This window comes from Anser anser, assembly GCF_964211835.1.
Source record: "Anser anser genome assembly, chromosome: 14".
Classification (NCBI taxonomy): domain Eukaryota; kingdom Metazoa; phylum Chordata; class Aves; order Anseriformes; family Anatidae; genus Anser; species Anser anser.
The window spans coordinates 17546135-17569043 of NC_139735.1; the positions used below are offsets into that span (position 1 = coordinate 17546135).

Consider the following 22909-nt stretch of genomic DNA (forward strand, 5'->3'; position numbering starts at 1 on the left):
CTGGCATCCAATTCAGATATGCAATGGATCCTATTACCTTCTCTGGCAAGCTGAAGAACATCATAGGTGAAAGGTCCAGATTCAGCTGTCATTTGATAACACATGATTATACAGGACTTGAGCCAGAATTTTGTGAAAGATCATTTCTTATCAACTTATACAAAGAGTACAAAGGTAAGAAGCCTTCCCTTGTGCTTGAAACCAGTTAGCTGAGGAAATCTAGAATTCAATTTGTGGAATGTCACATCACCTAATTTTCTAATGCTACTTCAGTGAAAACTGAAAACCAGATATCGGTACGTATTATCGAGTTAGCTGAGAGAAAAATTTTAAATAATACACTTATTTTACAGTAAGAGTGTTTTGCCGCTGGGAGCCATCCTTTATTATTGCTAGAATACCCTTTGTTGTACGTGAACAAACGCCTTCTAAACATATCATTAATACTGACACAACTTAGGTCCTCTACATTTTCCTTTCAACATACTGTAAGCGTCCTTCTAGAACATGGCACAAAGAAAAATGAAAGCTTTGTGCAGTATAATAAACATTCCCATAGAAGTCTATATAGTATTTCTGCTTTACATCATGTTTCATTTATCAACCTGAATTAGGCTTTTGAAGGAGAGGGAAATGCAGCTTTGCAGTTCAGTACCTTTTCTAGTCTTTTCTTGCAATAACAAAATTGCTTAATGTCATTTCAAGTTCATCCTCTTCCATACACACATGGACGCAGAGCTATGGGTAATTCACTTACACAGTTCAACATCTCCTTTGTCACAGATGGTAAATGTGCAGATTTTTCCCTCAAGGAAAGAAACTCTTTTATAAAATAATTGTATATTCTGCTCATTTTTTCCTTCACTGATGCTCTTCTATTGTTATTATACTCTGTCAGGCTGGTAATTAGCATTCAGGCTCCATCTGACACAAATGCAGTTCTCAACCCTCCTTAAAAATCCCTTAGGACACACATGATAAGTAAAATAATGTGAGCCGGTAAAGGGGCAAAAGTGCTAAAAAAATTTTAAAAAGAATGAACGACTGAAAAACATGAGACAGTGAATAACCACAGACTGCTTTTGTCATGCAGTCAATGCATGGCTCTTGTTCAGCGAGCAGCATGGAGCTAATCCTACTGCGTGGAAAAAGCTTTCAGAATGCTACAGTTGTCTTCCTGTGGTTCTTCTTTGCTTTTCCTACACAAAGATCTGTATCCTCTTCCCATTCTCACCTTGCTCCCAGCCTTCTAAGGCACTCATTGTAGCTGGGTTTCCCTCTCGTTACTCACAGTGATCGCACCTCCTCCTTTCTCAGGTCTCGCCTTGGAATAAGCATTTCTTCTTTGGGGTCAAACATGTTTTCAAATTTTTGTCATGAAATACTTAAGGTATCATATTGCTCTGAATTATTCTATCTAGATACTATAATTCTTGGTAAGACAATAATGTTTCCTTAAGGTTATGTACACACACAGAATTCCTCCCTATTCAATGACAGTGCTGTCACTGGAAATTAGAAGAATTGTTCTTGCAGTTCATCCAACAACCTTCTTTCAGTAATTTCTCCTTTCAATGACCGGTGTGATCACAGATTAGGTCTAACCCAGAAATTACATAAAACTAGCACCACCCAATATTTCATGTTTACTGCAACGCCGACTTCACACACAGTTGTGCTTTCATGTAAGTCAAGCAGGAGGCACTGAGCATTCAGACTCACGCAGCACTCGCCCTCACATCAGCCCACCTTACTAATGACGAGCTGGTTTTCTGCCTTCGTATACATGCCACAACAGGAGGGACAGGGCAGTAATTCACATTGAACCTATTGCTTGGATATTATATCCCAGTATCCTAAAGTCACTAAGGAAATGACATTAAAAAGGAACTTGCACCTTGATACCAAATTACTATGAAAGAATTGCTGAGACAGAGACGTCAAAAGCCCCGTGGCTCTCCAAAAAGTCATGCAACAAAGTAGAGAATCAGTGATCTCATAAAGGTCTGTGGCTTGCATAAACCCAGAACACTGTAATTCCTAATTTTGTCATGTAAAAAGCCTGTACCCTAATATCAGCACAGCAAACTGAACCTACCGAGTACAGTCAAAAGCATCACCCAAACTTCTGCTTTGACAGAAAGGACAGCAATTTAATTTTTCTGAAAACTGACCTGAGATGCATCTACTGGCATAAGACTAGCAAGCAAGAGATGTTCCATCAGTAGCATCACCAGATGTTGTGGCCTAGACATGAGATCAGTGACTACAGAAGAATCTCAGACTTTGTAGAAAGGTAAGTACGGCTGGAGTGCCGCACCATACGGCTTGCAGTCACACTGCTTCAAGTCCACCCACTGTGCTAAAGCTAAGGAGCTACTCTACACACAGAAAGCGCAGTATCAAACACAATACGAAGGTCTCAGATGTGACATCTTCAGACACGAACTACTGAGTTGTTAACAGACATGTAACCCCTAAGAATACCAAACTAACGCTAATATTAACTACCGCTCTGACATGGCAGTATGTGCCTTGACATCAGCCTTACATCCTAGAAAAACTCCCTCGTTCACAGACAGGGAGAGACACAGAGACCTATTCAGAGCAAAGAGTAAGAAGTTCACAAGATCAGAAGATCTACACTTGTATTTTGAATTATATATTTAACATCCACCTATCTTTCTATTTCTAAAGTTCTGCAACATGAATGCACAGAAATATCCAGCTACTTAAAATAAGAATCCATATCACACATTTCCCATATTTCATCACACTTCTATTGTCGTGTATTTGAAAAAGCAGATCCAGATAATATCACATTTGACTGGCCAATGCACTGACCTGTGTAAAGCAACCTATGAGAGAGTAGGTTGAAATACCAATTTTTCTGATGCTTTCAAGGCAACAGATGTAGGCATTCCAGTTCTCAGTATAGTAAGAGAAAATTATCTTCATAGATTTATTGAGGGAATAAATACAACTTTGCTTATCTGATCACTTCCATTCATTCTAATGGTAACATGGTGCTCTGTAGCCATTAATAAAACAAACATGCCCCATACCAAGCAAAAATGCTGATCATACTAAAATAAGTGAGTCAATACATTGTCCAAGCATGTAAATACATTAAATGACAGCATAATTAATCCTCAGTCCATAATCAATGAGGAACAGTAAGGCCTTGTGAAAAATTGAAGACACCAAAATGAGACTGAATTTTCTCTGAGCTAAAATGTGGAGTCACTAGTCAATGAATCCTCCCTCAGGAGACTGTAACAAAGAACTAGCTCAAGGACAGCCAGAGTTGTAAATTGAGAACTATAAAAAAATAATAATATAACGATTGTGCCAGCATGTTTATAATTTATAGGTTGGAGTTACAGGTGAGAAATAGGGGTTAGCAGTGTGTTATAATCTGAACTAGAGTCAGTAAAGTACTGCAGAACCACTAAATCACCACTTCTATCATTGCATGTAGTTTAAAAACATATAATAAAACTATCACACAAAGCTACTTTCTTTTAGGGTTTGACGTTGGAGCTGTGGATACCAATCTGTTCAAAGTTAGAACACTACTAGGGAGTCCAGCAAAGGGAAGCTCTTAATTTTTGCTATATTTTTTTTTTCTTTGCATTGGGCACTTGGCATAAAACTATAAAAAGCAGTGGGGTCTTTTTGTCGTAACTGAGGCAGGCAAGAAAATGAGTTCTACTTCACATTAAATTTTGGTGTTCTCAAATTGAATTCCATTTTGATAATCTAATTTAAGGTACTGAAGAAAGTTTGAGCACGCATTTAAATAGACTGAAGCTGGAGTCTTTAATCCTATGCAGAGCTGAGTAACTCGGAGTTCAAAATGCCCTTCTCTCAGCAGGTATGAAGGCCAGCAAAGACTGGAGTCTGGCAGGACTGTTCTTCGTAAATAGGGGAGGCTGCCCCCGGCCATGCTCTGCTGTGACTGAGCAGGTTCTTCATGGTTTTATATCACTGCTTTGGGTCGCTTCTTGGAAGTGATTCCCCCTTTGAGATAAGTGAATTGAATGGAGTGACTCTGCATGCCTTTGCTAATAACTGAAAAAAACAGCATTGTACCACATTTACATTTTGGGGGGTCATCCATCTCTCCAGGTGGGACAGTTTCCCATGCTTCCCATGTACACAGCAGCCATGAATGCCTACCAGCGTTACATCCTTTATAACGTATAGGAAGGTCCCGTAACACAGTATATAAAGACAGATGTGTATCCATCCAGATGTTTCCTTAAAGATGCATGATAGCTATAAATACCTAAAATAAATTTATAAGCAACCTTCAAGATATTGACTATTAATCCGGCAAATTAACCATTTGCACTGAAATTCACCTTCCCTTACTGAGGTACTGCATTCTTCAGCCATCATGAGCTGAAGGTTGGACTTCAGGTTTGGACTAGATGATTTTCAAGGTCTTTTCCAATGTGACTGACTCTATGATTCTATGAATTTAACCCAAACACTGAAATACTAATTGGCACTCAGCACTGTTCGTCCATGAAAGGACTTGGAAGTGAAAGATTTTCCTGATTAAATTATTTTCTGATGGCCATACCTTTCATTTAAATTCCAACAATTTTAGATGTGCATTTTTTCACTGTTAAATACTCCCAGCGAGGACAACTGCAGCATTAATGGTAACAAAAAATTGCCACTAGGAAAAAAAAAATCTTGAAACTGAAGCGATGGTATTTCAGCAGTGAAACTGGTAGCTAGTAAGAAGGCAACCATCCTCTTACACTGAACAAATCCAGTGGTGTGGTTTTCTTCCTGCACTTTCTTTGAAACACGCCTAACTAACACGCTGACAGTTGTGTGACAGACAGAAATCCTACCAGGCAAGCTCACAAGCTATGTCTTTGTGGGGGCTTGACAGTACTTTGACTTTTTGTGGTACTAACTGTGTAAGTAAACATAATCGAAATAGTAGTCCTCTGTTCTCAGGTTGTTCAGTAAAAACATTTCCCTTAGACTCAACTACCCACCAGTCAGTGAAACCTGAAGATGGTGTTAAACACTTACTCTGATCCGCCACAGGTTCCTGAGTATCTGTGAGAGAGGAACCGGGTAGAGTATGGCAGTGATGTTTCAGCAGTCAAAGCTTAACACTGAATTAATTACCCAGCAATTTTTAAGGAAACACAGGGAATTGACCCTAGTACCAAAGGACTTTTAGCATCTTGGAATTTTTGGTATCTAAGGAAATGTATTAATTATTCAATGAATAGTTTCAGACCTTCTCAAGACAAAGGTTTAAATCTCCATAGCCCCACTCTAGCAAACTGAAGGTTGAAAATGAAAGCTACGGGATAACACAGAAGTCCACATCTGCAGAAGAGATACAATGCTTCCCATATTCCAGAGTAAATTAAAAAAAAAAAAAGCATTCTGAGGTAATTTTTTGAGAGTTAGCATTCACTAGAAAGCTAAGAGCAATCCAGCACCACGGGAGAACCCTCACATACGGCAGGAGAGAAAACAGCTAGCCAGAAAGAAAGGTAGAAAGCTTCCCAGCCCACTTAGGCTCAGGGCTCATCCCATCTGCAGCATGCTGTAATCATCAGAAACTGCTGGAAAGTGTGTAATGCATTTAAAATCTACTGCTGTAGTTTACATTTAGCTGTAAACTGGGTTTAAGCTAGCTAACTCAGGACCACAGCAGCACAGAGGTCAGCACCAGCTGAAAAGCCCACACCAGAAGCACCTGCTGTTCTGAGGTTGCTGCTGGCAAGGCAGCACAAAGCTTCTGCCACTGCAAAAAGCCTCACAGATACCTAGGAAGGAAAGCTGAAGCCAAGTACAAGCTGTGTGAGAGACACGTTTTTGAGCAGCCTGCTTTGATCTCAAGGGAATTTAGCATCTCTGTAGACCACAGCTACTACGGGGTCATCTCAGGTAGAAAGGCCCGAGCCTTCTCAACTGTTGCCATCAGAAGCAATGCTCCCAATGGTCTTGTGAAACTGGAACCCAGTAAGTGAGAACATAAGGCTAAGGGCCATGGGAACTCCATGACACGTCAGGTAACAAATTACCTGGTCTATTTTAGCCAAGCTTCAATAGCAGAATGGATTCACTGTACATTAATTGGTGCAGGCAGATTTGGGGTTGATCAAAGCATGGAGAAAAGAATAACGCACAGTTTTAAGTATGCTTCATGATATATTGGATATATTATGTAGGAGAGAATTTGCATGCAATATGCAGTATATTTTTCTGTTTTACTTTGTGAAAAATGGATGTGGTGTATTTCACCTGACATTATTAAACACACAGAAATGCTTGATTTGCAAACTGTCTTGAAATATCTGCCTGGTCTAGTGAGAGTTGTCTCTGCCCATGGCAGGGGGTTGGAATTAGGTGATGAAACCCAAACCATTCTAGGATTTCAAGATGCCAGTGTTTGACAACAGAGCCTACAAAGAAACTAGATTCCATGTGGTGGTGGTGTACGAAGTTACTTCTATCACAAACCTAAAACCTTTGAAAATTCACATTCAAACCACACAGATGCCTCTTTTATGGGGAGCCTGAATTCTCACAAGGCTTCAGGCTTTTAATAGAAAACTCGTATGTCTACATGCCAGAGACAAAGCCACAATTGTGGTTTAGCAGCATAAATCCACAGACTTGCTCAAATTCAGAAAAATTTACAACACTTAATGGGCCTGGTATATCTTGAGTATATAGTTTTATTTTCTTCACAAGAAAAATAAATATTTGACCTGTATGCACACTTGCGTATGAATTTCCATTTGTCAATATTTGTATCTTCTGTCTAAAGAAGGAAAGTGCCAAGTACATTGTGCAGAAAAACTTCCACCAGGTCAGCCTTAGCAAATTAATATTGGAAAGTTATAAAGTGGGACAATCAGGAAATACATTTTCAAGCTCGTCAGACTCCAGTTCAATAATCTCTTTAGTGAATTTACTGAATGTGTGTGTTTTTTTTCCTCTCCTAATCTCATTCTACATTCTCGAAAACAGGAAATTGCCTCCATTCTAAGCGATCAATTTGCCTGCATATAGCACGATGCTTCTCTGTGGTTGCAGTTGTAGGAATAAATATCAGATGAGAAAGGTTTTCATTTTGCCAACGAATTTAGACAGAACACAGCCTACAAACAAAAGTCATGATGGCACTTAGGCACTTGGCATGGGCTAGCCAGGATCAAAAAGTAGCTGCTGTTGCAGGGCATGGGACACAGAAATACAGCATGTCCTGGACAGGCAGTGCCATCACAGAGCACCTCTACGGAATGACAGAGGCTGCAGGACTCTGATGGGGCAGTTCCACATAGCATCGTGTTATCCCTGTACTTGTCCGCAGCTCTTTTACAATAAATTAGTGTTGACGCTGTCGGAATTGATTTGCCCTACTCTCCCTCTGTTATTTGAGAGTCCCTCAAAGAGAAATCCCAGCAGAAGGACTCAGAGCATTGCTCATGCTGAAATTTGGAGCTCAGTAGCTCCAAGCCAGAGAAGACTTGAGCAAATGTGGAGGTATAGAGATAACAGACATAGAAATACAGTGGGGAAAGGACAGGAGTGCACCAGTGCAACCAATTACACAGCTGTTCCAGGTTTCCCTTAGCAGTATGGAGGGGAAAAAGGCCTTCTTTTATATATGGTTTCCTATATAGGAATTCATTTGTTATATAATAACATACCTAAAAAAGCCCTGCTTTTAGCCAATATAAAATCAGTTTGGGGGACAAATTTTCAGCAAATATTAAGAATTTTCATGTAATTTATTTTAAAAAGGGGCCTGTAAAGGGAATTATCTGATATCTATAATAATTTCATCATATTCATTCAAAACTTACACTTTTTAAATAATTTGAAAGTAATTTGAAAGTACTTGCATTTATCAATATTTTCATCTTGAACACATTTTTAAGAAAATAACTTCTTTATTAAGCCATGTTTGCTCAGTCCCCTTTTTATCTTAGGTTGAGAAGAAATCTCTCACCTACTTTCACAGAATGAATGGTATTTCTTTCCATGAACATTTTTTATTTTCTGTATAGAACTGAAATCCTTCTGTCCACTATTCCCCTGCCAAATGGCCTTGGGTCAAAAATAGCTTTTTAATGAATAAATTTCCTGTTCTAAAATGTTTTCCATAAATTAATGATTTTTCAACAAATTTTGATTTAGTCCAAAATTGTTCTTTGGTTACAAAAATGTCTGGAAGAGTATATCACTGTAGAATACTACTTTATAATTTTGAGTACTACCTATACGTCTATATAGACTGCCCATACTCTTGTATCTAGCACATGCTCTTCTTCTCTGAGAATGTATCACCTTGTTTTTTTCACCAAGTCTTATCTATAAAACCTTAACACTGAGGAATACAATTCCACACCAAAAGAATAGATCTGCAAAAAATGCCAGCTGCATTTTCTCTCTGGTGCAAATAATTCCTGGCTTACTCTTTTGTATATACAGCTGGAGAAAAGGAGCTCCTTACACCACCTGTCTTTCCTGCAACGTGCTCTGACCTGGCCCACAGTTTGCAGTGAAGATGGCAGTGGTGAATCCCACAATATGCAAAGCTTGAGGCTGTCCTTTCAATGCTGCCTGCAGGCTTTGGCCACTGCTGTTCTCCAGGCAGGTCTGAAATTTCCCACTTACCTCCTGCTGTAACACCTTGCTTAATGTTTCCAACGCCTGCTCACCCCGAAAAAGGAGGCTGCCTTCCCTCTGAGCTGCTTGTGAGCGCCGCAGTCCCCGAAGGCCGCACTGCACACAGCCGACTAGCTATGGCTTCTCTTGGTTCCGAGGGGGCTCCATGCATACCAAGGCCACACACTGGCTTTCTGGACTGAGAAGCTCTTAATAATTGAGGTGACACACAGACACAGGTCTGAATACTTAGTACCACGTACTGGCAGCAGGAGGAAGAACATCAATGACTTTACACCTCCTTATCAACTCAGTTCACAGTTTGCTTCCTGTATATACACGCTTCTCTTGCAATTCCAAAGGAAGAAATGTCAATTAAATAAACTTTTGGTTCTCCTGGTTTGGGTTACATACTTGAGAGAATACGAAACGAACAGAACGGATGCTGTGGTAACTTCGAAAACAAACATCATTACTTCTGATGGGGAACAGTTAATTGGTACCACCGAATGTGTCTGAAATATTGATTTAGTTTGTGTGGATAGGGAAGTAAGTCCCAACATACTTTCATCTGTTCTTAAATATAAATGAAAAAACAATGCATTTACTGTAAGGTCACAGTGGGAACAAACAGGACCAGCTGAAGCATACACAGCTTGTGATTGATATTCTGAACCCACAGGCAGCAAGAAAAGAAAGACTGATAGCAGCATCTTACAATCAGCTTTAGGATCATGTTGCGCATCTGAGAATGCCAGCAGAGTCCATGGCTGCTTCCCTCTCTGCATTCTGCAAACAAGTCTTGTTCACAAGCAAACATTTGCCTTTTCCACCCTTCAGTGCATGGAGCCATATATAAATTCTATTTTACGCAGTAGTTACAACTTTGCACACACATCATTTTCACATTTTGGTTATCTTTTGAATGTCAGTTAAAAAAAAATAATAAAATTAAAAGCCTATAAGAAAAGAAGATGTACACGTCCACTGAATTCCCATCTTAAGTTCTCCAGGACTGTAACCACTCTTAAGCACATGGAGAGATAATTGAGAGTTTAGCTGTCTATTTGGGGAACGGGAAGGGCGCAAAATTGCAACAGCCATTGACAGTACGGAAGAATATTTTCATATAGTGCAGTGATCAAGTTAATTTGAGAGGTAACTCTGGGAGCTTTATGGATACTCAGAAGGCTTAGCCAACAAGATTTCAGCAAGATTGCCAGTTGCCTCTCCATCTGTTTCACAAGGAACTCTTGGCAAGCTTAACTCTCACTATTTCCAGTTGCTAGAGAGACACTTGCAGCCTCAGGATGAAAGTAACAATGGTCTTTCCTTTCAATTAATAGCCTTGTATGTTGAGGTTATATTTGGAAGCTGAATCCACAGATTTCCTCACTAAAACACTTAGCAGCTTATAAGACAAATAGTGAAATTAAAGTAAGAAAAATGTTCAGAATTACGCAGCCAAACACAAACAATTCACAACTAATTCATATGATCCTGGTTTGTTTGTTTGTTTTTTTCTCATAGAATATCCTGAAGCAGTTTGTTGTGACCTCAGGCATATTCCCTTTTTAAGCTGTTTGCTCCCCAAATTTAGCCAGATTCTGAACTTGGCATGCTCAATACTCCCAAGTTAGACAGCTGCACAGTATTTCTCCTTTCCTCTGAACAGAAACGAAGGACAGCAATTGTGACATGCACACCTTCAAGTCTAAATTTAAAATTAAGCTTCTGAGAGTGCACCCTCATAAAACTTTGAAGTGTATTCCTTTCCCTTTTCTCCCCCGAGGAACTTACTGGCAGAACAGAACCATGCGAATGATCATGAACAGGAGGGGCACGAGGAAAGCAAATTAACTCCATGTAGTTCTTTGAACTAAAAAGAAAAGCATTTGGCAAAAACTGGATTTAGGGTATGACTTTTCAGATTTACAAAATGGAAAAGAGCAGAAATTCAGCAATTCTCAGATGTGCTGAATAGAACATCCACATGATCATCACCCAGCACACTGAAGTAAGGATAATCTTGCTTGCTCAGCCATTGCTCAGATTTGCAATGTATAGGACTGGAGGTACAGTGGCAGGAAGGCTAGTACAGTGTCCCTTCATTAGTGCCTGTCTTTGCCTTATATACGTTAAGCTAGAAAGTGTTTGGTCAGAAGTGCTGACCCTCTCAGTTCCCCTCTCCTCAGTCCGCTGGCCTTGGCAGCCCAGCCCAGCCCTGCTGCAGTAATTAAGGAGTCAGAGAAGAGAAAGAAGTGCATCATTAAAGCTGATTGCAGACAAACAAAATGCAACCTGCTTCCTGAGAAACAGCACGCTGGTCTCAAGTGTTTCAGATGCTGGCTCTGCCTGCTGGTTGTTACTTCCACCAGGCTTGACTCAGCGTGTTTGAGGATTATGAGTGCACAGGGTCGCTTTTTTTGGCCCCTCTTCATATGCATCACAATGTAGCCTTTCAGTATAGATTCCTTCCAAAGAAATCTCAAACAATCACATCATTTATCGATACAGCAGCACATAAACAGCTCTACAAAATGCAGCACAGCTCGCCTTCCTAGGATGTGAAAACCTTTATTACAAATAAAAGCCAAACTTAATTCAGTGACACCTAAATTTGCCTGAGGTCCACCGGATGTGCAGTGGCAGTCTTAGATAACAGAGGCACAGGCCACTAGTAATTAAAATCATATTGATTTTATTCTGTATCACAGTGGTGGTATGAATAATGCTAGCACTGTTATAATGGAATGGAAAATGCTAAGTGGCGACGTGAATAAGATACTTTCATTTTCTCTAAGATACCATCAGAAAGCGCAATAAAAAGATTTCAATCAGTCTGCTGAAATACATGTGTTTTTTAAAGAGACTTTGACTAATATATTTAAAAAGAATTTAACCCGATAAATACCCAGAAATAATCCTGTGCTGAGCCACCAAAAAAGGCTGGGATGTCTCAGTGCACTCAGGAGAGGAATAGGCACAGAGAACACTCATGCTGCTTGCAAGCTGTGATTTAAAGGAAAAAATATGCATGGTAATTCCTCCCTCCCTCATCATGCCATAAAGCAAAGACGGCTGCTTCTGTCCCTTGTACTGTGTTTGCACTATCCTTTGCACTTAGTTGGTCACTGAAAACAGTCTACAAAGCCCACTACCAACGCTATAAAATTCCCCAGGATATTGCTGGGGGAAGGAACTTTATCTGGTGGCTCTTTAGCTGCTGCAACATTCTTCAGATCTGCCAGAGGCATGAAGAATTTGCAAGTCAACATGTTTTAAAATGGATTATCCTTTTCAGAAAATGTCTGCAGGGATGGTTTGGGGAAAAAAAAAATCCTTTAAAAATCTTGTTCCTGCTTTGCTCTTCACACTAAAGATGAGAAGAAATATTCCGAGAGGACCCCTGCATTCACAGCTACGTGGGGGGAGGAATGACTGGAGTTCAAGTCACATCCATAAGAAGGGTTAAATAACCTTTCCATTTGTTTTCATTTTCACTCTCTGGGAAAACACACTTGTATGTATACATCTATTTATCTGTACACACACACGTATGTATATACACGCACACATTGCAAAGACCTCTACCATCTATTTGTCCACCTTTACAATGACAAAGTTATGAGGATTTTTCGAAGTTCTGCATGGCTGCAAACCCCACATATTTCATAAAGATAATTAACCGCTGAAGAAAGCTCCCAGCAATTTAACAGATACAAGTGAAAATTTAATGCCTTGGAGGCATATCAAATATTGGAGGATAGCTTAACTACTGAATTATCCACTAACCTTCTCTTCCAGCTCTGCCTTGGGGATACTACAAAAGATGTTTCAAGAATGAGATGGAACAACCTGAAGCAAAAGCCATGTTAAAAACTTTTAAGGAGTGGCCCCGATCTTGACCTTATCTAAATTAGCTTGGACTTGCATAAGATGAGAAAAGGTTGATGTAGGGAAAAAAATGATGATAATGATCAAGTGCCTTGACTTGCAGCCAGGCAAGAAATCATTTTCATTGGACATGCCATGAATGATAAGAGAGGCTTAGCAGCGAGATTTAGTTTCTGTAGATACTGAATCATAGAATCATAGAATATCCCGAGTTGGAAGGGACCCATAAGGGTCATCAGGTCCAACTCCTGGCACCACACAGGTCTGCCCAAAATTTTAGACCATGTGACTAAGCACACAGTCCAGTCGCTTCTTAAATTCAGACAGGCTTGGTGCAGTGACTACTTCACTGGGGAGCCTGTTCCAGTGTGCAACCACTCTCTCGGTGAAGAACCTCTTCCTGATGTCCAGCCTAAACCTCCCCTGCCTCAGCTTAACACCATTCCCACGGGTCCTGTCACTGGTGATTACAGAGAATAGGTCACCTGCCTCTCCACTCCCCCTCATGAGGAAGTTGTAGACTGTGATGAGGTCTCCCCTCAGCCTCCTCTTCTCCAGGCTGAACAGGCCCAGTGACCTCAGCTGCTCCTCATACGCCTTCCCCTCTAGGCCCTTCACCATCTTTGTCGCCCTCCTCTGGACACTCTCCAACAGTTTAATGTCCGTTTTGTACTGTGGTGCCCAGAACTGCACACAGTACTCGAGGTGAGGCCGCACCAGCGCAGAGTAGAGCGGGACACTTCCCTCGACCGACTAGCAATGCCGTGCTTGATGCACCCCAGGACACGGTTGGCCCTCCTGGCTGCCAGGGCACACTGCTGGCTCATATTCGACTTGCTGTCAACCACAACCCCCAGATCCCTCTCTGCGGGGCTGCTCTCCAGCGTCTCGTCGCCCAGTCTGTACGTATAGCCAGGGTTGCCCCATCCCAGGTGCAGGACCCGGCACTTGCTTTTGTTAAACTTCATGTGGTTGGTGATCGCCCAGCTGTCCAATCTGTCCAGATCTCTCTGCAAGGCCTTTCCACCCTCATCTGAGTCCACAACTCCTCCAAGTTTGGTGTCATCGGCAAATTTGCTCAGGACACGTTCTAGTCCTACATCCAAATCATTTATAAAAACATTGAAGAGGACTGGCCCTAAAATGGAGCCTTGAGGGACCCCACTAGTGACCATTGCATTGTCTGAGTCATCTGGGAGAAAACCACCTCCTTGCAAAGGCACCATCCTCTTAATTTGCAGAAACGTAAACAAGAGTCTTTCTCAGCATTCAATCAGAAAAGAAAACACAAGCACCGCACCTTGTGGATAGCTGTAGTCAGTAAATCAACTCCAACTGCATTTTTTTCACTAGTTATTTCCGTAAGATAACATGCTACCCTGCCCAGGGCTGACCTTTAGGATTAAAAAAAAAAAAACCTGTATCGACATCTATTGATTCTCCCCGAGAACCCAGAGAAGTTCAGCCTGTCAGGAGGAGAGGAGTTAGCTCCAGTGCAAGGCTGCTCCAGTTGTCCTGGGTGCAGCTGGGAGGATGCTGGTGGGCCTGCAAGGGGCAGCTTGTTCTCCTGCCTCCCCACAGGGCTGACTGGGCACTGAGCTATCCTGCTGACGGTGTAAGGGGGAGTAAGTGTAGGCAGGGCACTGCAGTAGTCCTGCAGGATGCAGAGAGGGAGCTGTGGAGCGAGTCTGAGCACAGTTCTTGTGGTCAGCCACAGCCAGATCCATCATCCCTGATGGCAACCAGCAGATGTATCTGGGGACCTCTGTTCGCAAGGTTCTTTCTCCCGTCCTCTTCTTAACAAAGAAAAAGCCTAACTTAAGAAGACAAAATGAAAGAGCAATTCATTTTGGTGACCTTGGCCGCACAAGCCAGTATTTTTAAGCACAGGTTTTAAGTCTAATGATAAACTTTCCAGAGCTCACCTCCTGCTGCTGCCCTCTCCAGTCTTCACGACTCTCGTGCTGCCACAGGAGAGGAGCCCGCAGCCTGAGCCAGATCACCGTACTGCTGTTGACTTGAAAAAGCAGCAAATAAAAAACATTTCCAGTGAAGTTCAACTCCGTGCACGCAGCTTCTGCAGAGCTGCGTGTGCATCTGAAGGCTCTTAAAATTTGTATTGTATGCTTTACAAACGTTAACTGTTTAGTTGTTACACTTCATGGGAGGGAAAGGCCTACAGGATTCATAGATGAATTCACTTAATGTTTCAGTTTTTTGAGAAGGATGAGGAGGATAAAGGCTTACAGCTTACAAAAATGAGAACAAAAGATCAACAGTACTCAATCTACTAAATCATCTACAAGGGTTCCCACATGGGTGTGCAATGTGATCTGTGAACTGCTAATGAAAAGGTGGGTTACGACCTCTGCGACAGAGTATTTAGAAATATACATCTCCTTCTCAGAGGCTTCTGACAGTGCAAGCAGTGTTTACTTCAGTATACATACTAAAAGGAAGTTTTCTGCACCTTCTTTTTATTGTTCCTAATGCCTTTCATCTGTAGGCTTGCAAATCGAGTTGTACTTGTAAAAAAATCTCAACGCATCCCAGAGTCATGTAATAATCTAAAGAGAGTTTATGCCTTACAGATGGCATGACCATGTTTTCTCTGGAGTTCATGCCTTTCTCTTTTCCTCACTATATTCAGGATGTTTGAACCTTTGCCTCACCTCATTAATTAGCTCAGTTCCCCAGACACATTGAAAACTCCATCCTCTTCCCAGGTAGCCAGCCTCCAAGAAAACAAAGTACAAGTTCAAGCCCTTCTTTGAGGTTGTTTCTTAAAGGTCTGTCAATCTTCTCCTTCTGAGGTGAATCCTTCTGTCTTGAGGGGCTTCATACCTTCCCTTTTCTGTCAACCCGCTAAACATCTCATCTATATCTTTCAACTATTCCCCTTTCATTTAACTCTCTGTTCCACTCAAAGTCCTGCCCATGCTCTCGGATGTCTATGTTACCCTCTAATATATTCTTTATATAATCTCAAATTTTCCTTCCTGAGCTTGGATTTGCTTAGTGTCACAACAGCCCGAACATGTTCTTGCAAGTGTTATGCCCAAAGTCCTCAGTCCCAGGCTGTGGAGCCTCATTTCCCTGGGGACATCCAACAGGCACTTGTCCTCACTCAAGGAGCTGCCACGTGCTCAGCAGCGGGGGCAGCTTCACTCCTCCTTACTCTGGGCAAGGAGGTGCAGCACATCTCTTCCCTTCCCCTGCGCTGCTCATGGCCTCTGGCTGGGGTCTCGGCTGCTGCAGGAACAAACAAGCCTTCTGGCACCTGCAACTCATTTTGAAAGGACAAGCACCATCTTCTCCCATTTCCCCCTTACACTAACACTGCTGTGCATACCACAACACGCCAACCTCTCTCCTCACTTCTTGATTTCCAATGCCTGGCCATCCAAAGCCTTGAAATCACCTCTAATGGGTGGCATCCCTGCTTATGGCAAGGGGTGGAACTTGATGATCTTTAAGGTCCCCTCCCACCCAAACCATTCTGTGATTTTATGAGTTTGTAAGCCTTCTATGTCGAGCAAACTGGGAGCATGCAACATCTACAAGAAAGCGACTGCTCCAGAAGAAAACTCCTGAGAAGGTGACTGAAAGGCAACATCCTTCACTTACATCGCCCAAATAACACTTCAGACCTTTGCACTCAGAGAGCTCCTTTCAACAAAGGGGGTAAAGTCTAAATTTGCTTCCTCCCAACCTGGAAAAGGTTTCTTAGTGGCATTTCTTTTTAATCCATCTTGTGACTCTGTTCTTTACGAGCTGTTCGCTACAATTCCCCGTTCTTTACCCCTCAGACATTTAATCCTTTTCAGCTGTAAGAGAAGTAGGATTCCAAGCCAAGGACGAGGTGCATGCAGAAAGCATGCCACCCTGCAATTACTCACACAGGAGCTGGATGTTCCTATCAGACCCTGAATACTGGGAGGTTTTACATGTTTTTAGATCTTAATTTCACAATTATTATCATCCTGTACTATATGCACATTTTCTGTGTTTGCACTAGGAAAAAGGTATTACCGATGGAATAAGGGATTTGTAGGAGCTTGTTGTACAGTCCTATTAATAATATAAAATCAGCCTAAACCACAAAGTAATTTTGTTGACTCATGGGACGTTAAACATGCCATATTTAAAGCCTTTATATTTTTATTTCTGAGTTCTCCTTCAAATCATTTTTATTGTCTGATGTAGAATAATTCAACATAAGATATGAGTTTGGCAGCCAAGAAGCCATTACCAATTCAAACATCAAATTGGCTTTGCTTCCGACACGAAAGAAAGTGAACTTAGCTTGTTAAACTTTCTTTAAATTAGAAATATTTTAAAACCTAGAAAGAACAGCTCTGTCTTTAATACGTGAAATCCTTTTACTGCTGTAAAACTTAGATGTTTTACTTACAATGTCTTTCAGGTTCAGATCACAGAACATGAAGATGCTGGATTTTCTGGCCATAAATATGGCCCAAATGCATGCCTATGCATTATCTGGAATAGCCTGACTGCATGATATCTTTAGGTAGACATGAAAGTTACTTATACTTTTTACTCATATTGACTGCAAGTAACACTCATAAACTGGAAGAGATTATATGTTGAGATAGATGGTTATCTTTCAGAAAAAAGAATAATACCAGGGATGTTGGTGGAGCATGTTCAATGTTAAAACCTAGTTTGTTCATAGGACGATGTAAACACTTCTCACAGAAACCACTTCCTTGGTCTTAAATAGAACTGCACACAGAGAGAGAAGAGGAATGAGAACTCATGCCACAAGAAGAGAGTCTAATCGTACAGTAATCTAGTCTTTTATTCTTAAGCCCTACCTGTCCCCCTGCCCAGTGCAATATGCCAAGTACCAGGCTCATTTCAATACAACACTGAAGAGCTGATAGGTAGGTCTATACCATCTATTTATTCAGAATTTCACTTGAAGATCCATTTGTCATGGGAACTACAAAACCATATCTTTTGGTACAGATCCTATATCCATAACACTGATGGCTATAACGGAGAGAGAAGGGAATGTGAATATTTGAGACAGTTCAGCCAAAAAGATCTATGACTTGCAAATGATTTAACTTTATCTTTCCTTCTACTATTTTTGCAATCAAGCATTTCCTAGACATACTTGCACACTGAAGTTTTTGAAAGTTGTCAGCATCTGTGGCAGTGACCTTCATTTTCAAAGGAAACAGGTGAGTATGGCAACACTAGCTTATTTAGCACTTCTCTTAATGACACAATGTATTATTGCAGAAAAATACACAATGCAGTCAGGTATCTCAGAAATTCACCAAACAGGCTACAGATCAGGATATTCATTTAGCAGCCTGTTAAATACTTAGTACATTCTAGAAATGAGAGAAGAGGATGAAGAGGACCCTTCAGATTAACCTACTGGTGCTTCAGTCCAAACCTGCAGCACTGATGCAGAAGGGAACATAGAAACCGAACAATCCCATCTACATTTCAGAAATATAACGAGTGCATCATAGCCTCATGAATACAAATGTAATTGAGTTGCGGTGGGGAAAGTACCCACCCTGATGAAGGGGAATCAGATGCCTCACACAAAACTGGACTGTCTGAAATTTTAAGGGGTTTTCAACAATTCTCTGAAGTCAAAACATGATAAGAATTTGGTCTAAGGTATGAAATCAGGAAAACTTTTTTTTTCCATGTGTTAGCTTCCTATTGCTACAAGTCTAGGAAGAAAGTATTTCCAAATTGTCCTCTCGTTCACATTGTGCATGCAAAATGTTCACATTTAACATGCAAAGTTTTTTCAAATGGGATTATTGGAGATAAATTGTATACATGCAAAAAGTCTTTATTCATGTTAAAATCTAACATGCATGTGAAATGCAGGGAAAAAATATGGTCCAGTTTCTTTTGGGAAGGTCCAGTTTCTTTTGAGTTCTTCATATTTTCCTCAATTTCTGTAATAACTGCATACCATAGAAATACATATAAAAAATGAAAGATACTACAGTGAAATCATCATTATAGGGATATCATTTCTCCTCACAACTGAAAATGAATGGCAAAAACATTTGTTTTTAACGTGCAAAAAAAATTAGCTTATTTTTAGTAACTTAACAATGGAATTCTTATGTGCATACCTATAAGCCTAGATATGTATTCTGGCATTAACATGGATTTATGCATTAAAGAACATCAAAGTTCCTTGAAACTTGTCAGGACATTTATGGTTTTTGTTTGTTTGTTTAATATTTAGAGGCATGTAAGAACAACTTACAAGCGCAAATTTCTTTTTCATTTCATTTTTCTTTGCACTGCCATTCAGATTTGTAAAGTATTATTAGCTAGGATTTTAGCATGAGTGGCCACTGGGTGCCACTGTTCTGCTACACAGAAAAAGAGCTGAAACAACATTTTTGTTGTAGTAATAAGGTTTATATTATTAAAGTATGTGTGCTACTGCTGTATATACCCATCTTTTAGAAATGACACTGCTGCACAGTTCATAGTGAGCTTTTTCATAGCAGAACAATAGGAAAAGTGGCACTAAGAGATTGGAAACCCTGTTTAAACTCAACAGGCAATATCACCTCAGAGAAACTTTCTTATAACAGTATATTTTCTACTTAATAAAAGATATACAGCAGCGGAGAGACAGGGTATCCAGGTTCAGTTTTGATATTCATTTGCTGTATGACCTTGCAGAACTCACTGGGGACGGTTTCTGCTCAGCTGTGCACAACTGCTTTTGCAGTATACAAATGCCTATATCAAATGTTCGAATGTACATGGAAACAGAATCTAATACACCTAATTGGTTTCTAGAAAATACAGTATGTGTGCAGCTACAATGATTGTACAATGACATTGGTGCATTTTTAAAAATACAGTTTTCAAATTCAACCTCTCTTGCCTTATTTTCTTCGGTTAGAAAATGGACTTAATAACGTGTGTGTACCTTATGAGAACAATAACACTACAGGGAGAGACCTTTATATAACATATTGACAACACTTTCTGACATGGGTAAAAATAGACCTCAGGAAAGTGAAGTCCAGGTGAAGCTTGCAGGTTTCGAAGCAGACAACTGTGCCTTGGAGTAGAGGAGGACAGAGGGGGCTTCTGTAAGACTCTGAGCTGACATGTTGGATCCAAGCGATTCTATCTGCAGTATTAAGAGCTACAAATTGTTTCTAACTAATAAAAACATATTGAAAGGTCTGAACAAAGCTCTCAGAGGTCAATGAAGAGACAAGTTCAAATACTGCCAGTCTGAAGTATTAAGCAGTAAGCAAGAAACAGTGATTAAAACACTCTGTTCCCTGAAAGCGGAGAAGATATCTTTTTAAAATGTAAAAATAACCAGAAAGAACATGGCAGCCTTGAAGTAAATAATAACTTCTGTATGCCCAATCATGAAGAAAGATGCTTCCAATGACATAGACAATTTTCAATGTTTTAAAGGAAAAAAATATTATAATGTGAAGAAAAGGAATTTTTGTAAAGTTTCTTACAAGTTTGTCACATTATCAAGGCAATAACTGTCTTAAGGAGCCCTACCTAGTCTTTCTAATATGTTATACTGCCCAAATGCTGTCTGATAGTTATTCATTATATTGCTCAGGAGCATACTTGAAACAATTCCAGAAATGCCGAATGACCTTACAAGGAGCGACATTTTTAATAACAGAACTGGGGTAGTCTTCTTAATTCACTGCATAAGCAAAAACTCTACCACATTCCTACAGAATAATTTTCACAAAGTAAAAATGACACTGTTCATGTTTTATTGCCTATGTATGAGGTCAATCCAAACCTTTTCATTTTAAAAGTAATTCAAAACTCTGTAGAAAATACTGCGTGCATCTCAAGTATCTAACAGGACTTGGAAAAGGCATTTGGAAATTTCATTTTTGCCCAGATAAAAGAATGGGACTTCTATCTTTATTATTCTTGGACAATATTTCCGGGTCCTCATCTACCAACAAAACATTTTGGTGGTGTCATTTTTACGGAGCTCTTAGGCACCCTGCCGTGCCCACCACCTTTGGAGGGGAAGACTCCATCCTGCTCCCTTTCAGCTGCTGGCAACTTGCAATTCTCTGGCTTAAATTTCCTCACCCATACTCTGCAGTGTTCCCAGCCCTCATAAAGTTCAACATAAAAAAGCACAGCAGGGTAATAAATAGTTTGAATGGAGTCCTGAACTCCACTGTAGGTAGCCAGGTGGGCAGCACCAAGTGAGACAGGAAGATGACAAGACTGTCTGCACTTCTTGCCTTTTGTGTTCAGAGTTTAATAGGAGGTAAAAATTGGTTTCTGTATGGTGCTGACTGCCTTCCCTCTCCTGAATTGACCAGCTCAACTACTGTATAGTGAAAACTGTTCCACTTCAAGGAACTGATGGGCAAGGGGCAGATCACAGCAAAGACAGGTATGACCTCAGGGCACTTCCAGCTGTCCCTGCTATATTAAAAGTTTTGAAAACAGCTTCTACTTTGAGACAACAGAGATCGATTTTATGAAAACCAATGAACACTCCCTGGCCTACATAATTTGGGTGTGCCCGAAAAGGAAGAACAAACGATCTAGAAATTACAAAAAAATCAAGTGTACAGCAATATCCAGCAGACATTCAAATTGCACAGGGCATGCTTGGGCAGTTAGATGAACTGAAGTTCACTGGCAACAGACGGCAGGGAAATTTTTACAGTATCAAAAATCTGTTTTCCTTTGTGGTTTCCAAAGTATTCGTTTTGTGATAGAGTTGGTATAAATTTCCAGTTAGTTTTCTTTCTTTATATTCACATACAATACACAAACATGCCTTGGATATAAAGGCTATAGAGTCAAATGCTTCTCTGAAACAAACTATGCTGAGAATAAATGTAAATGTACGTCCAATTAATATTTGGATCTGCTTCCTGTACCCTAGTTGAGTGATCTCATGGCACACCAGTTGTTTTAAGGCAGGCAGAAGACACATATCTCCAGTAAGAGATCTGCACATTTTGTGCTTTGGTAGAAACAGAAGCGAACATACAGTTTTCACTTTCCTAATTTCATTATAGTTCAGCTCTTCTCAGCAATAACTGTCTCTCCCATAATACTTCCAAATGCCTTGAAATACTCTAAGTGAATTTGGTAACAAGCGAACTGCTGTGTTTTCCTGTTCATTAGCATGAACTGTCTTGTTTCACTTGCCTATCACACCAATGTGATATGGCATAATGCAGTGCTCCACGGTGTAACAAGTCAGAAAAAATTTAAAAGGCCACATGTTTGTTATTATACTTAATTCCCAACATCCCAACTGTGCAATGTCCATTAAACAACCCAGGTAATTTAATAGTCTGGCTGCTAAAGAAGAAAGTGAAATGACAACTTTTTACAGGTTTGGGTACTTGTGGTAGTGGTGTTTATCTGTGGATGTCTCCCTGTATGTAGACATTTCTGAAAGCTTTTTATTTGGTTTTTGTTTGACTTTTGTGGAAACTAATGCTCATTTTTTTTATGGCCTTTTAGTAAAATTTAACATAAAATCTTATGAGGTTCAGTACAATTAAATATCCACACTCGCAACTGTTGAAGCTGTGACAGTTGTATAAGAGCTGGAAATCAAACTTTTCTGTGGGCACACAAACACTGAAAAGCTACACAATGTCCTGCTCCATTTTAAAAGTGAAAAAAAAAATATCAAGTCAGTTATGTTTCTGATGAAAAGGCAAATAGATAGCTATTACTATTTAATATCACATGATGCTTTTTGTGTTGTACAGATGTACTTGTCCAAGGCCCACCCAGAGTCTGGAGGAGAATCTGGCCCAGGACTTTTCCCGAGGAGAAGAGGAAGCACTGTAAGGAGCAAATTCTACTGGGGAGAAACCTTGCTGAGGATGGCAGTGAGGTTTCAGCCTGCCTTCTGCTAGAATACCTCAGAGCAGAGCTTATTTGCATCAGGAATGACTCCCAGCAGCTATTCTATATGTGCTAAAGAGGCGTAAAACAGTAGAAAAATGCACCGTGAAGAAGAATCCCTTTTCCCAAACTCAAGTGAGACCGCCTGCCCTACATGTCTTAGTTCTTCCCTTTTCCAAAGCAGGCAGCTTTCTCAGGAGAGAGCAGGGGTTGGATGCGGAGTACTCCGGGGGGTAACCAGATGTGGTTCCTGGAGGGAGAGCTGGCCCAGCCTGAAGTTCCACCCGCACGAGGCAGGAGATGGGCCGTTTTGTCACTGCCCTACATTTCCGCCAGGCACCCCTGAGGTGAGGGCAGCTGGCTGATCTCACCTCTTCTGAGCCAGTAGGGACTACCTCACACTGTAGGTTTAACCGGTATAGTAGTAGTCGCA

At 40.6% G+C, this 22909-nt stretch overlaps 1 protein-coding gene and 1 long non-coding RNA gene across 25 annotated transcripts in view; one reads left to right on the forward strand and one right to left on the reverse strand.

The window, feature by feature from the left end:
* LOC310881738 (uncharacterized protein) overlaps window positions 1–22909 on the reverse strand; it is a 796919-nt gene that overhangs the window by 410755 nt on the left and 363255 nt on the right. The gene's annotated exons all lie outside the window — the stretch shown is intronic.
* The window catches only part of LOC310881740, a 44740-nt gene continuing 36327 nt past the window's right edge, over window positions 14497–22909 (forward strand). For all 4 annotated transcript variants that reach the window (XR_014572561.1, XR_014572562.1, XR_014572563.1 and 1 more), the window contains exon 1: window positions 14497–22879. This is a non-coding gene — a long non-coding RNA (uncharacterized lncRNA). The remainder of the gene's footprint in view (window positions 22880–22909) is intronic.